The sequence below is a fragment of the Geospiza fortis genome, unplaced genomic scaffold (genome assembly GCF_000277835.1).
Source record: "Geospiza fortis unplaced genomic scaffold, GeoFor_1.0 scaffold171, whole genome shotgun sequence".
Taxonomy (NCBI): Eukaryota; Metazoa; Chordata; class Aves; order Passeriformes; family Thraupidae; genus Geospiza; species Geospiza fortis.
The window spans coordinates 2,081,846-2,097,911 of record NW_005054313.1 but is presented as its reverse complement, the minus strand read 5'-3'; positions in this window follow the sequence as shown (position 1 = coordinate 2,097,911).

Here is a 16,066-nt window from a genome sequence, read left to right as displayed (position 1 = left end):
TTCCTGCTGCACTTTGTCAAAATCCTGCTGACTTTGCCATTCTGGCAGAAACCCTGAAAAACACCTCTTATCTGGAATAAAATTAAATGCTTGGCTTTGAGCATATGTAAAAAAAGGTGTGGAAATAAGTGGGGAAACTTGAGTACTGTTGTCTGAGTGAAACTGAGGGTTGCAGTGGAGTATCCTTGAATCCCTTTTGTTCTTTGTATGAAGGGCCTGGGTTAAGCTGATGGTAATTGTAAACCAAGATTATTCAGCTTTTTGGGGAAGGATCCTAAACACCTGGACTGTCTGATGGTAATTGTAAACCAAGATTATTGAGCTTTTTAGGGAAGGATCCTAAACACCTGGACTGTAGACTGTGGCTGTCATACCACATGTTTCCAAATCAGTGTGTCCCCAATCAACTTATCCCTGCACCCTATTTTTTCTTTTTGGTGCATGAAAAATTATGGTGTAAATTTGCAAATTAGTTTGAAAAGTCAAAGACATGGGCTTGGTTTGTTTGGTTTATTTTCTTTTCCTCCAGAGAAGGCATTATGCATCTGGAACATTTTGCTGCACATGGGGCTGTCATGTTGTTAACTTTCCAACTCTCTGACCCTCATGATTTCAGTATGTTTCATATCTTGCCTTATCTCTGTTGTTGGACTTTATGGGAGAAAAGTGTGTAATATTTGTGTGCAGCTGAGGACAGAGGGTGGACTTGGACTAAGTGCAAACTTAAATGCTGTTCAGATATAAACAATGTGTAATAATTGCAAAGCAGATTTGCTTTTTGACATCAGCCTTGGTGCTGCACTCAGAGTCTCCTGGATGACATCTAAAGGGGAAATGTTGTAGGGGGATAGAATATAAGAAAATAAAGACTGTGTAGAAAGTAATCTTACCCCTAAGGAGTTGCAGCTGGGCCAATTAGCAAAGATTAGGAACAGGCCTGACTTTAACAGGCCACAGCTGTACCCAGTGAGAAGAAGAGTGCTATAAAAGAGTGGGGTGGCTCAGTGAGAGGGGAACTGGAGTCAGTTGGCTGCTTTGTGAAGAAGAAAGAGTCAGTGCTCTGAGGAGCTGCCCACGAGAAACACCAAGAAGGTGTGAAACTTTTGTGCTAAGGAGACAACAGTATGGAAACCCTGCGATAAGATGACAACAAAATGTCACCTTGCTTTTGTGAGCAGTTAAAGGCAGCAAGGACACTGGTCTTTGCTGTGTTGAAAAACTGAAGAACCAGTTAGTGTGACATGTGAAATGCTTCAATAAGTTGCTTCTGTGATTGAATGCAGTGAAAACTTTTAAACCCTTTCTCAATGGAGCTTTTGTGTGCCGTTTAAACCCCCTGTGTCATTTCCAGTGGGAACCAGCCCTGTTTGGTGCTGAGCTGGCAGTGCTGGTGCAGCCCTCCTGTGGCTCCCTGGGTGTGTGCACCTTCCTGGGAATGGGGGCCACTGCGCCATGTCCTGGGCTGGGATCCTGCTCAGGTCACACCCCAAACACCCAGTTATGAAAGTGTTGCACGATTTGGATCATTTCCCTGACAGGAAGTTAGTGTCCTCACTAATTCTGCATCTTTGTGTGTGCTTTGCTTCTTTTGCACTTAACCTACTCCTTGTAGTTCTAAGGAGGCAGGTAGAGAAAAGTGACACTAAAACCCCAACCAAGAATTTGGTTTTGCATCCTACAAGCTCTTAGGAACTTGCCAAACTTTATTTGTAGACAGTTGTATTTATCCTATTCTGCAAACTAGATTTTGTAGCTAAGAATTCCTAAAAATTGGGGCTTGAAGGGATGTTCTACTATAATAGATGCTTTTGTCAGTCTTCAGTGGGAACAAGAGTTAAATTTAAACAGGTGAGAGGTTTTTTTTTCCTAATATGGTTGCTTTAATAAGGACATATTGTCTCATCAATTTCTAAGCTAAACTCCCTATAGAAATCAAAGAAGTGTTCTGAAAAATCAGTTGTACAGCCTGACCGATGGTTACTGCATGTCAAATGAGACTGAACTGTTCTCTTTGTAATATGGCCTCCATCAGCCTCTTTTTCTAAATTATTTTTTATATGAGAGCAAAGCCTGTGAATCTCTTTGGAACATGCACTGAGGTAAAGCTATCTGCTGGCTGAAGCTGCTTCATTTCCTTTGCCTGTGGAGGATAAGTTAGCTCCCTGTGAAGCTTTACCTCCTGCAGACATCAGAATAGTATGTGAAATATTTAACATTTTAATTGTGTGAGGCTTCATTGAAAGCCTTATTTTCCTTGCTATGTGTCATTTAGAGAGCAGTGCTGAACCACTGCTGAAAATGGAAGCCCTGACAGACAAGGGGGTATGGTGCTTGTTTAACAAAGAACAGCATGCAGACTCCATAATGCTTAAGGCTATATAATTCCATTTTCTTCTGTGGATTCTGTTTCATTGCTTTAGTGCCTGCAACACACAAGATTTTAGTATTCAAGAAAAAAAAATTCAAAGCCTGTCTAGTGCAATGTCATGTGCAGAATAAGGTTTTGTGTAATAGATGTTTATTTTTAAATATAAATGTGATATACAAAGCATATAGAACTGAACCCCCCTCAAACCCTGAAATACTAAACCCTTTCAGTTTTCATGTTATTACCATTTGTATAAAAAAGTATGTATTCAAGGGTTTGATAGTGTTTTTTTTTTAATAATTTCTTGTCCAGAGAAAAATTATCTGTCCACACAAAACCTGCTGTAAGTTCAATAGCTGAATTTTTTAATGACAGAGTGAAAATAATGCATCCTCCAGGCAAAATAATTCATTTTTGCTTAATCACCATATTGGGAAAATTTGACTCTTTCACATGGCTGAAAAATGACTTTCAATGGCCAAAAGGCTTCTTGTACCCCGCCCTCTATTTTAGTCACAAAAAAATTGTTAGAAAAAGATCTTTATTCTTTGTGTAAATTAAATTTTGCATTGCTCCAGTTAATAGCTCATATCAGGTGTCCCAAGAGCATTCATCCATATGAAAATCTACAATAGCTTAATTATCCAAAAATGTGGATTTGTGGGATTTTTTGCCTCGTAATTTACTCTCCATGCCAACCCTCCAGCCCTTTGAGTCCCCCAGTCCATGGTTGGGTTCTCATTCTTTGCAGGGACCATTGCATACCACAGTTATGTGTTTTAGGTAAATAAACCCTGGTATGTTGAGCGTGAAATTAGCACATGGCTTCTCTGTCCCACATCCAAAATGTTTCTGTAACTTTCCTTATTTTTTTTCCCCTGGGTCTTACACTGCAGTTTGCAGCTTCAGCAGTGATTAGAAGAAGAAATATCAAAAAATCTAAATGAGATTCTTGGTATTTCTCACATGGATGGAATGCTAAGAGTAGGGTTGAGACTGACAGATGGTATTTCTATGTTCACCCCAATTTCAGATTCATGTGATTTTGTGTAAAGCTCAAATAAGGCCCTCTGTGAATTTAACTTGAAGTTCTTCAGAGATTCGGCCATCATCACTAATTCCCTTTCATACTTTGACATGCTTATAATTCATTCTGTGTCCTGTACACTTTATAAGTGCAAGCCTCTTAACTCATTCTGACTAGGTAGAAATTACAGGGAAAAAATAAACTTTACCTGTGTTCCAGCAATAATAGCACAGCATTTATGAATGAGAATGTCAGCATATATCCACTACTAATAGGGTTTTTCTCCAGTGATGACTCGTGCATGGCTGTAAACTACACAAAAAAATACATGTAAGGTCCACAGCTAAGGCAGAATGTGCTAGAAAATACTCCAAGTTCAAAATTGCTTTGTACAGTGTTTTGGTAGAGATTGGGCCAGCTTGTTTGGTGTGAACACTTCAAAATAAATTTTTTACTCCTTTCCTGGGGAAGTTGGGATGTCAATAACTATGTATGTTCCTTTCTAGTCAAATAACCCAAACCATACTTTTTTTCCTGCTGTAAGTAGTCTTTGAGGCTGGCTACAGGTAAACTCAGTGGCATGGGGATAAGAGCAAGTTATGCCAACTTCTTCAAATTACCACATAGTTCCAGTCATTCCTAACGTGTCAGGCTTTATGCTATGATGAGAGCGGTAACATAAAAAGAAATCAAAGGCAAAATACTGGTTTTGAAACAGTAAAGTTGGGAATGGTTTGTAGATATGAAGTGTTATTCTGTTAAAATAACCCAAAAACTAGTCAGGAACCTGCCTGAGATCCAGGAGGGTTTGAATGACACTTTCAGGCACATTGTTTGACTGTTGGGGTGTTCTGTGCAGGGCCAGGAGTTGGACTGGGTGATCCTGATGGGTCCCTTAAAGCTCAGCATATTCTATAATTTCTATTATTTCACTTTCTGGTCATCAGTAGTTCAGTAACTTATTTTCACCCTGTTCAGTGTATGTATTTTGGTCTTGGCCTTGCAAATGGTCCTGGGGTTACTGCTACTTTTGTTAATCTCTTCTGCCATGAAACTCTATATACTGCTGATCTTTGGTTGATAAAATATTTTTGTAGTCCCAGATGACTGATGTGATCCAGCCTGCATTTTCGTTGAGCACTTGAGTCTAGAGTAGAGTCTGGTTTCAGCAGCTGAAGGGGCAGAATGTACATTGCAGTCAATAGAGGCTGATGGGCTTGGGACTTTGAAAATTAGGCAGCTCCTTTTATATTTACATCTCTACTTTAGGGACTTGTCAGATGTGCTAGAGTTTAAAAAATATTGGTTGAACTTTCAAACAAGTTATCTCTGTGTGAAAAGATCTCAAGTTAGGGAAATGGGATGCAGTAATCCCATGAATGGAGATATTATTGTTACTAATAAACAAATACATTAGCAAAGCACCTTTGGGTAGAGAAAGTTGGCAGGACTGAGATAGATGTAAGGATTAGTCTTTTGCACAATGTGGTTAGAGGTGAAATGCCGGTGGAAGCATATCAGGATAAAAAAACATTGATAATAACTTGGAAAGAACACAGCATTTTTTAGGGAAACCACCTTCCTGGTTTGGAGGACAAGGAAGGAGAAGGAACAGGAGAGGAAGTGAGACTCAAAAGGAAAAAATAAAGTCCGTGGAACTGAAAGAAATTAACCTAAAGAGTTTAAGTATTTGATTAAATAAAACCCCAAACCCATTTTCTCTCACTGCTTTGTTTGAAATAGTCTCTGTGATAGTATCTTTGAATACCATGAAAGGTTTGTATGTAGTAACCAGCCAGCTCCTGGGATTCCCAGGATGACTGGAAGTAATCTTCCAGCAGTGGCACAGATATCCATGTTATATGAGGTGCCTTATCAGCTAACACGGGTGAGGAGGCTCACACTGTGCAGCCCGCAGGAATGAGCCCTAGTGCCAGAACCTTCTGGGGTGTGAACTGTGCAGTTGTGAATCAATAACTGCGCAGCATCCCCACCTTCCAGTGAGGAAATGATTTGATTTGTGATTGACACGAGCTGTAACAGCGATAACTGGAACAGGAGCTCAGAAGAGTTTATGCATATATGTATACACTTCAAACATGCAAATCAAAGAATAATTACCCTGACACTTTGGAAACGGAAGAGAGAGCTCCACATAACACATTAATGCACATGTTTCAGCAAGATGTGTAAAACATCTGCAATTATGAATGAATGGACTCGTTATTCTACCATGTGCTCACTGTGCTGTACAGAAAGTAAAAATAAATCTTTGAGACACTGCTATCATTTCCTTTCTCGTCAAGAATTTACATCTGGAATCCTCATGGGATCTTTCAGAATACCCAGCAATGTAAAATGATCTGCCTGACTAATACCACGATTGCATTACACTGGTCATGGCTTTCTTATGGTTTAATTGTTGTAGCCTCTGAAATGCTAGCCCCTGGAATGGGCAGATACTGATCTCTGTCAGGTGAGAGATATTAACCTTTTGTTAACCTGGATCCTTGTCTTCTAAAGAAAATCTTTTAAAGAAATGAGGCTTCTGTTACCAAAGATCTCAAATTGATATATTTTTGCTTTCTGCTTTTTAGCTAACAAATTAGATGGATTTATGGTTTTGCATATTAAATGCTCCTGAAAAAACATAAAGGTGTTATGTTATTTTACAGATCTGCTACATTTTCATCTTGAAATCCTGTTTAACTTTGAGCCACATGGATAATCCTGAAATAGCTTTCTTTGCTTCCTGTCAGACACATGCTTTCATTCTGCAGAAAGCAGCAGGAGGCCTTTTGCTTGTTTTGAGTAGTGCTCATAAATATAAAATTGAACTGTACACTGGAGTTTCAGAACGAAGGATGAATGTTAATAGATCACACACAAATTGGTCTCTGGAAGCAGCAGAGTCCATAGCATTGGCAGGAGGCCTGCCAAATGCCAGGCAAAAAGCTTTACCATGGTGTAAGGCTTGTTTTGGCAATGTAGATGTTTCATGCAAGTGTAATGCTAAGAAAAAGTTTCCAAAGTGCTTGATGACAAATTGGTGGGTAGGTTCTTTCACAGAATGGAGGGGTTATCTTGAGATTTAAGGCTGTAGTGCTTATTTGTTCAGTACTTTGTATTGAGATCTCAGCAAGGGTTTGAATAATCCCTTCATGTTACTCAATCTGGTAGGTCTTAAAGAAAATACATTTCTCTCTGTATTGAGACTCCTGATATGCACACTTACCAGGGGTTGAACTGTAGGTATTGATTTAAACTGGTGTTTTGAAAATCAAGATAAAGTTCATATATTGAAGGCAAATCACATCTTTTGCTGTTTCTCAGTATGTGTGTGTTAAGCATTGCGGCAGAGACCCTATGAAGTCTACCAGATGACTGTTAGTGCTCATAAAAAAACATATTAGATTTTGTTTCCTTCATTTTTTCAACCTGAAAACTTCCTTGTCTGATAGTGAAAAGTCTGGTGTGAAGGTAGTAGCATGTACAAGTATATGTGAAATGCTTCTATGAGATACTGCAATTTCAAAGAAGGAGGAGGTATGCAAGGGGAAATAAAGTTTAAATGCTAAAGATTTGAAAAGAAAAAAGGGAGATATTGGAATGATGCTACTTTATAGCTAGCCTACCTGTTAGATTGTGGCAAAGGAATAGCCTTAGACCAAGATCAATTCAAGAGGATGGCAAATCTGACTGTACATATTAACAGAGCCTCTCTGGTGGAAACAAATCTCCAGAGGAAAGCACTACTTGGAAAATTTTCACCCTTTAACAAGATAAAAAGAAAATTAGGAAGCATTTCAAACTGAAATAAGATGACGTGTGGAACAGTGGTCATGCAGTGAGAAATTAAAGCCCTGTGAGAGAATTGTGCCCAAAGTCCACATTTTAATGAGAATGTTTCTGACACTTGGGAAGACATTCCCTACTTTCAGATTCCATGAAAGAGTTCTGATCAAACAGGACTCAGATGGGGTCTGTCCTGAAGAGCAGCACATGTAGATCAGAGTAGGCTGCTCCTTCCAAGAGCTCTAGAATTATCTTAATATGCATTCAGGCTTTGCAAAGCCTTTGTAATTTAGGTAGGAGGCCCTTATTAAGGGTAATATACCTAAGGAATGGTGCAATAAACATGTTGATGTCAAATATCACTTCATCATAAACACAGATTAATAGTTACCTTGTTTTCTTAAGGAAGGTCTCATTTTTAACCAGCTTATGCCTATCTAAAACTGTGTGGAGAGTCTTTAAAAAACAAAACACAATTGAATTACTTTGCTATGTGGTTTGTGTGTGTCTGAGATCTGATTTGCTCTGGATTGAAGATAGACCCACACTGCTATTCCTGGGTTTATTTCTGAAGTGTGCTTTTAATCCTGCTGTGCCTGGCTATTCAGGAGGCCTAATGGACGATAGAGCTGACATTCCTTACTATTTTGAAGTAATTATTTTAATCTTATAAACAGTTTTCTTTTACAACTGCAATACGCAACATCAAAGATGCTGTGGTTTAGAATGTGAAATCACTTAGGCACATTGTCACTATTCATTGAAGTGCCTAGTTTATGTCCTTCCAGGGTCTTTTTGCATATCATTTCACTAAAAAGTGAGGACTTTAAGCTTTTTAACAACAGATATTTTTTGTGATCTTGCCTTTGTGGCAATTGTTTAATAAGTTGGAGAGTAAGAAGGTTTCTTCCAAAAATATGGCAGGAGTCAAAAAATGAATAGTTCTATGGATGAAAGATCTTTTGGGATAATTGAATTTTGTGGTAGTTCAAAATAAACTATGCAATAATCTGTAGAGAAAGAACAGAACTCTTCATGCAGGTCCAGCTGAAAGACCAGTAGGAGCAGCAAGACCTGAAGTCTGAGCTCCCTGAATCTCAGCAGAAAAAAGCATTCAGCAAAGGCCTGACCTGGAGTCTGCTAATTCAGTTAAAAGGTTCCTGATAATTAAAATGTGTAACAGATGGTGGATACTGAGGAAAGGTGAAGGAAGCAAATATGACTGCAGGCCAGATTTGTGGTCCCAAATGCTGAAACTGAGGATTGATCCAGCCTGTTTGCTGACACAGGATAGATGTGTCTGACTGTGTTATGTGCACAGCTGTCTCTGACCACAGCAGACACAGAGGACATGGATTTTGGGGGAATTTTTTGGCTTAGTTTGGAGCCTTTTCCCTGCCTTCAGTAGGGCAGAAAAAGAAGAAACAAAGCTGAACTCATAAAGGCTGTGTTAGAGAAGTGATGCGCTTTGTAAGAAGTAAGATTTAACGTTGGTTAAAAGTGCTTGTTAGCTTAAATGAAAAATCTTTTCCAGTCTCTTAGACAATTGTGCATACCTTTATGAAAGACCTAATAGGACAATTGTCTTTTTCCAGCGATTAAATATCAACATAAATTCAGATCTAAGTTCTAGCTTGGAAATCTGCTGAGTTGTGTCTTATAGCCCACTTTTTTCACCTCAATTTCACCCAAATCCCTATGCTCTCTCTCATATTTCCTATGATGAGGTAAGGGGGAAAGACTGGAGTGAAATTTGGGCCCAGTGGGCCTGAGCCTAAGATAAAATAAGGAAATCCCAAAAGAGTCTGGCTTGTATGGTGCTTGGGCTGTGGCTGAAATTTCTGAAGTGGTTACAAGACTTGAAGGGAGGGGAAGACTTGCAGTGGAAAATGCCCTGTCAGTGCCTGTGTCCTCATCAGTGGTGGTTTCATCCCTGCAAGGTTCCTAAATGCAACAGCTGGCCTTGGATCTAATGTTACTTTCTAATGTAGCTTCCCAGTTGGAAAGGGTGACTCTTGAAGTATTTAATGAAAAAAACTGTATTTAACGTATGTACAAACCAGTCAAAAATCTCCCATGAGAATACCAGCTAATGTCTTTAGCACAGGAATTTGGCTGGAACACATTTGTTCTGAAACTAAAACAGAGTCTGTGTTGTCCTCCTTATGTGTATTTATAGCAGGTACACTATGAAAGATTTCCTCGTGAATTTATTTTCCCTTTGGTTCTGTTCATTTTTGTGCTGTGGCGTGGGAGCTGAACAGGTGATTTTAGTGTTGTACTGTCTATGGATGAGATGGGCATCTATTCTGATTTGAGTGAAAATCTATTTGATTTTCAGTGAGAAAAGGTGCTGTATTTGTTGGCAAATAAGCAATGTTTCTGCATCCCTGTCACCCTTCAGACCAGGAGAAATGATGAAGTATGACTAACTGAAGAGCAAATCATATTCAGTGATTCTGTACTAGGGTAGTTTGTGACTGTCACAGTCTCCCAGTTTTGGTTCTTTACATGTGACTGAAGATGTTTGCTCCTGATGAATGAATCCCCATTAAACTTCAGACATTTTTCAGGGCTCCTGGGGAAGCTTTGTAATGTGTCTGGGAGCTCTTCTTCTATGGACCCAAGGAACTGGTAACTTGCCTGGCGCTAAAAATTAATCTCTACATGTGTTATCCAGGATAGATCCTTGGGCAAGGAGAGCAATGCAGGGGAAGAAGAAAGAGGAGAATGTGGATAGATGTTGTAGCTTTACATCTTCATGTGCTTCCAGTGCATTCATGAGAGAGAAACAGGAAAATCCAGTTTACTGAGCTGGTGTTTAATCAAGGCCAAGCTCCCTTCCTGTGCTTCACTATTCATGAAGGTACAAATTATCCTGTGAAAAAGTCAGGTCAGAAATTGAATAGTTTAGCTTTAAAATGTTGAACAATAGTGCTGAATTTTCCTGTCTGCTTCTGCCTTACAAAGGTGGACATAAGGTAGGATATTGGCCTGAATTTATGTACAATACCAGAATAGACTGGAAAAAGAGGAGACTAATCAAGCTGAGTTTGAGTCTGTCCTGTGATTTTTTTAAAATGTTTTCTGGGGGAGTTTTTTCCCCTCTGGTTGCAGAGGGATCCCAAAACAGCTGCTTCTTTCACTGCACTTTTTTTCACAAGTGCATATCTGCCATTTTCCACTCTGCGAAATAATGTGTAGGCGAAAAATGGATCCTTGCTTTCCTTTAACTTTGGCTGTGATAAATATTAGTGTGCTATGTGCAACATTAGCAGCTTAAATGTGGAGGTGGCAGCTACCTCGAGTGGCTGTGGATCACCACTGTGTCTGTGGGGTGCAACACAAATATCCTCAGCATTAACTCTCTCCTCTGAACATGATGCCTTCTCCTCCAGCAGAATGAAGGTGGGTGCAGAAAGTGAGATAATGAAAGAAGAGGCAAAAAGAGGAAAGCAGAGCTGTGCTGAGCCAGCATTTTAGAATAGAAATTCTAAAAGGAAATCATACTCAAGATTTTTTAAACCAGGGATGACTATAAAAGACAAAATCTTTTTGAAATGGTTGTTGATGCTTGTTGGGAGGATTCAATACTTAAAGGGGAGGACTCAGCAGGGAAAATACTGGAGGGTCTTTCATAGTTGTTAAACTTATCAGCTTGCCCTATATTGTGAGGTAGAAATAAACCTTAGTTCTTTGATATGTAATATTTTTTTTAATATCCTCTCCCAATATTTTTTGGAAAGGAAATGGCAAAAAGGCAGGAGAAGCGGCTTGAAAACACAAAGGAAGTAAAATATACAAAGCTAAGATTGAAGCAACTGAAACATAGAGAAAAATACATCAGAATCCCTGAAATCTCACAAGTGACTTACAAGTAAGAATCAAGAAATGCTTTGGATAAGTCAATTTAGTCACACTCTCAGGAAATTTTGAATGCTGTCATCTTTTTATCATTGGGTTCTAGGAAACCCACTGGGTAGAATATCAAACAAAAAGAACTTGTTTGCTGTAATGTTTTTAAAATCTTCATTATAAAACTAACAAACCATAGCAAAATAATCTGCATTCCAACCATGCCCAAACAATGGCGTAGCACCCTGAATATTCAAGAAGTGAGTTGTCTTTTTAATAGTTATTATGCTTAGTATCAATGCCTGACAACTGCTGTTACCCCATCGAATTGTGCTAAATCCTCCCAAACAAGACACCCTTGCAATAAAGCTCGACTTGTAATCATTTTTTTGGCAAGCACATCTTATGATTGTTATTATTCTAACTGCTCACACTTATATACAGCATGAGGTGCCAATGTTTTCAGTTCCTAACATTAAAGATGTGGTGATAGAGAAGGTGAACCCTTATTAATTCTGAGAGATTTGCTTAATTGGGACACAATGTGAAGATTCTCAACAATAATAACAGATGATGGGGAATAAATAGGCATGGCAGGAGAGAGGCAGTTTCTAGTGTGAATTTCCCTTTGCTTCTGTTTAATTGCATTACATACTGTGGGAAGTATCTGGAATATGCGTCTTCTAGTTAATTTTTCTTGACTACATCCATCTAGCTACTGCTCCTGGACATTTTAATGTTTGATAATACTCTATTTGCATATGAATACACATCAATAGCTGTCATTAGAACCAATTTACATACATGATTTCCTTCTTGAAGTGTCAACGTCTGAATTTTATCTAGAGACAGGAATAGGGTCAGGAAAGTTTAATTGTTTGTATAATGCAATTGAAAAGGCTGGCAGGAATCTAGGGCAATTTTGGAACATCTGTCTTTAAGTCATCAAAAATAAAGCACATAACAGCTGTGATAACAGCAGGATTATGATTAGATATACAGCATTCACCATCAGCTTGAACAAGGACTGGAAAACAAAAAGGAGGTAAATAAGTCAGTTTGGATAATATTACAGGAATTTTTAGTAGGTCTTTGGGTTTTTATTTTTAAAAGTTTATATGTAAATACACAGACAGAAATAGAAATCAAATCTTATTTTTTCATTACAGAAGCTTATATTTATTCTTCAGAAGTAGAATTTGTGGCACAGTAATGTAGCTAAATGTTGCTTCCCACTTACTATGTTTTGTGTTATGTTAGCAAATCCTGCTTTAAAATTGCACCTCCTTGGTCTAGTTCATGATTTCTGCTTAAGGAACCATGAAACCTTAAGGAACCATGGAACGTTTGTGACTCATTTTCTTTATAACATTAAATCATCTTTATCTGTCTCTCTATTAGATCTTTATCTGTTATGAGTATAAGTATAGGGAAAACAATTCCTTTGGAAACAGTGAGCTCTATCGTGCTCTTTTAAACATGGACTTTTGTATTGTTTTTAATAATTTTCACGTTTCTATTATTTCATCCTGCTGGGTACTTGACTTTCAGCTGTTTTATATGTGAATGTTGCCTGACTTGAGATGGGGGAATTGTTTTTAGTGTATGAACTACTACTTAGCTCATACTATGGACTCCCAAGAGGTACTTCAGTGAGACTTCCAAAAAATCAAGTTAATTGTTTGCAATCTGAAATTGTTTCTTAATTTCAGGACTGATTGTAACACACAAGGAAGTTACCTTGAATAGTGTTAACTATTCACGTGATGAATTACTTTATGTCATTTCTAGTTAAGTTTGTAATTTGATGAAAACTGAAAATATGAAAATATATAGTTACACACACTTAGTTCAGAATTTTGCATCTGTAACTTTTGGGTGCCATTCAGTTAAACTTGACTGTATGACTTTACAGGCAGAACAGAAATACATTCTACATTTTGTAGTCACCATATGAAAGAAGAATAAATCTGAAGGAAAATGAACAGCTTCAGCATTCATTTATGTCTTCTACTTAAACTAATTCATGAGGATTGGATGCATGTGTAATGACACTTCCAAAATTAAAACACTGGTTTGTTCTGCTGTCAGTATGAAAAGTCATTATGCTGCAGCAACACAGGGGAAACTACAGAATGCTTGTAAAAATATGCAGCCCAGAGCTGCTTTCTTGTCCATAGATGATTGTTGGGTTAACAAATTTGTTTCAGTATCAAACTAGAAGCCTGCCAGCAGTGGAGCTGTTGGGATGTTCTGTGGCTGTCTAACGCCACGCTTGGCTTTGCAAGAGCTTTTTGTGTTGCTGAGATGTCTCAGCAGCTGCCCCATGTGGGATAAAGCAACTTGGAGCCTTGGAATCTGTCACTTATTTATTTCAGACACCCAAATCACTGCTTCATTTGTAAGCAGGTTTTGGCATAGAAAACACTAACTGCAGAGAAGTGTGTGTTTTATGCCAAGTAGTTTTTCCCCCCATAAATGTCAGTGCACTAACTATCATGTCATAATCAGTGTTTAGGAGATGCACTATTGTTTTAATTCCTGCAGGCTCCATAGAGTTTTCTCTTAGATCTTCCATAGGACCATAACATCCTCACTTACTGCAGCAAATACATGTAACATTTCTGCAAGGGAAAAATATATGTGCTGCTTTATTGATAGCCAATAAATGTAATTATCTAATCAGTGTTCTTCAAAAGGTACTGAGGCAGTGCAGCTCTGACTCATTGAAGGCTTTGGACTGGAAGGGCCATAAAGGAGCATTTAATTCAATTTCCCTGCCATGGGCAGGGCCACCTTTCACTAGAGCAGGTTGCTCAAAGCTTCTGATCAAGAATGCTTCTAGGGGGTGAGGGCATCCCCTCAGCAGACAACCAGACAATGCTGTATCATACAGAAATGTGGCAAGGCACTCTGAGAGCCCCTCTTGGTTAGTGTTGATTGCAGAGAAGAAAATCTGTAGGTTTATGACTGATCTGTCATATGCCAGCCAGGAGTTGTTTTCTAGTTCTTTTTTTTCTCGCCTACCTTAAGATTGCTCTGATTCTGAACTACAGCAAAAAGACTAGTGAACCCCTCATTTCTGAAATGAAAATGAAACAGCATGTGGGAAGATGTAAAGTATGCTCATGAATTTTGCCTGTAGATCTAACATCATGCCAGCCAATGCTGACATCAGCAACTTGCCTCCACAACACAAGGATGTTCTATGAGTTCGTTTCCCTTAATGATGATGGTTAACACCTTGGGGAAAATGGCTGAAGGAAAGGCAATTTATTCTAACTTAGATTAGCCCTAGTTAGATTTTTTTTCCCAAAGTGAACCAAAATATTACTAACTAATTGAGTAAAGATGTCCACACAATTTATACTCATCTAAGTACAGCAAGTGTGCTTTCCCTGAAGTAGAAATGGTGGTGAACTTCCCAAACTAGGAAGTACCTGGGGCACAAAAATTGGGAAAAAACCTATCACAAGGTCTTGGATGGAGCAGAATTTTTCTCACCAGTTTCTGTCTTCAGATCTTTCTTGTATGATAGGACTTCTGTGCAGCTAAACCAAGGATGTCGTAGAACATGAGAGGTAGACAACAGCTGACCTAGCACATCCTGCAAAGCCTGCTGTGACATGTCACAATACAAATAGAGACACAGAAAGAAGAAAGGGTTTTGAAGTTTGAGCTGAAAAACTTTGGGAGTAGAAGGAAAAAATGCAGAAAATCAAAGTGTGTACAGGCTGGGGCCAAAGCAGAGTTCAGCCACAGCTGGTAGAGGTGTGACTGGTGTGAGGATGCTTTAGAGGAGACATGGCTTCACTGGCAGTGCCTCAGCAAGGAGGATGACTTTGTAAGAGGAAAAGATCTGCATTTCTTGCAAATCTAGAGCAATTTAGTCACTTCATCTCGCAAGTAAGAAACTGCAGCTTCAGCTTGTTTCCTTGGTCTGTACCTCAGGGTTTTGTGCCAGCTGGGATCAGACAGCACTGAGGAGCTCTGCTTTAAAGCTGGTTTGAAACTCTTCCTTCTTGCAGTGTGCCTCTGTGGAGACTGAACACTAAAGGGTGTTCCCAGGACCCAGCCATGTTGAGGGTTCTGTTGTGTCAATGTAATCAATACCTGTCCAGTTGGGGTTAAAATTTCAGGCACTTTTGGGCTGTACTTCCAAAATGGAAGCCTTTACTTGTTGTAGGGGTCTGCTGTATGAAGTGAACAGAGGAGCTCTAGATCTCCACTTTTCCAAGCTGACATTATGTCTTTAGCTGGAGTCAGACTTCGTAAAAGAATGCCTTTATTTCTTTGTAAAGGATTTGAAAGTTAGCTCTCTTCAACTTATCAAGCACATGTGAATGGCAGATAATTAAATTATTTTGATTTTATTTTGTAAGTCTTGGGAAAGGCTTGTGTAAGTCCTAAGTACCATTGACAGCTCTGTTCAAAACACAGCAGTTTTGATTCAAATCAAGCCTCATAAAAGATGGTCATGTTCTTGACACAAGGATAAGACAATAGAATGAATAATTACTTTGCTTGTGATATCTCTGGGAACGTGAGACAGTTGCAATATTCTTTTCCTTGGAGAGAGCAAGGAAAATACTTAAGGTGATACAGCTGCAGCTAGAGAGAGTCTTATTGCTCAGGTGGCTGAAAGCATAGATGAGCTGTACAGGGTTTGGTTTTTTTCTTCTTTGTTGTTGGTTTTTTTCCCTAAGGTTTTAATCTTAGGAGGAAACTTACATCCTTTTAGAGAAGCTACTGCTGCAAAACAGCATAGTAGCTTTACATACTCCAGTTCTTAAATATGACTTATTTGGCTTCCAGAGAAAGATCAGAAGTTTTAAAATTGGCAGAGGTAACATTGTCCTGTTTTATTAAACCATGAATGTCAGTGTGGTGTTGGTGTTCTGGGGCTGCTGTTGTGCCAGCATAACTGTGAGCCTCAAGGCAATCTAATGTACAAGTTTATAGCAGCACCAGAACCCAACATTGCTGTGAAACAGGCAATACCAATTTTTGCTCTAAAATAG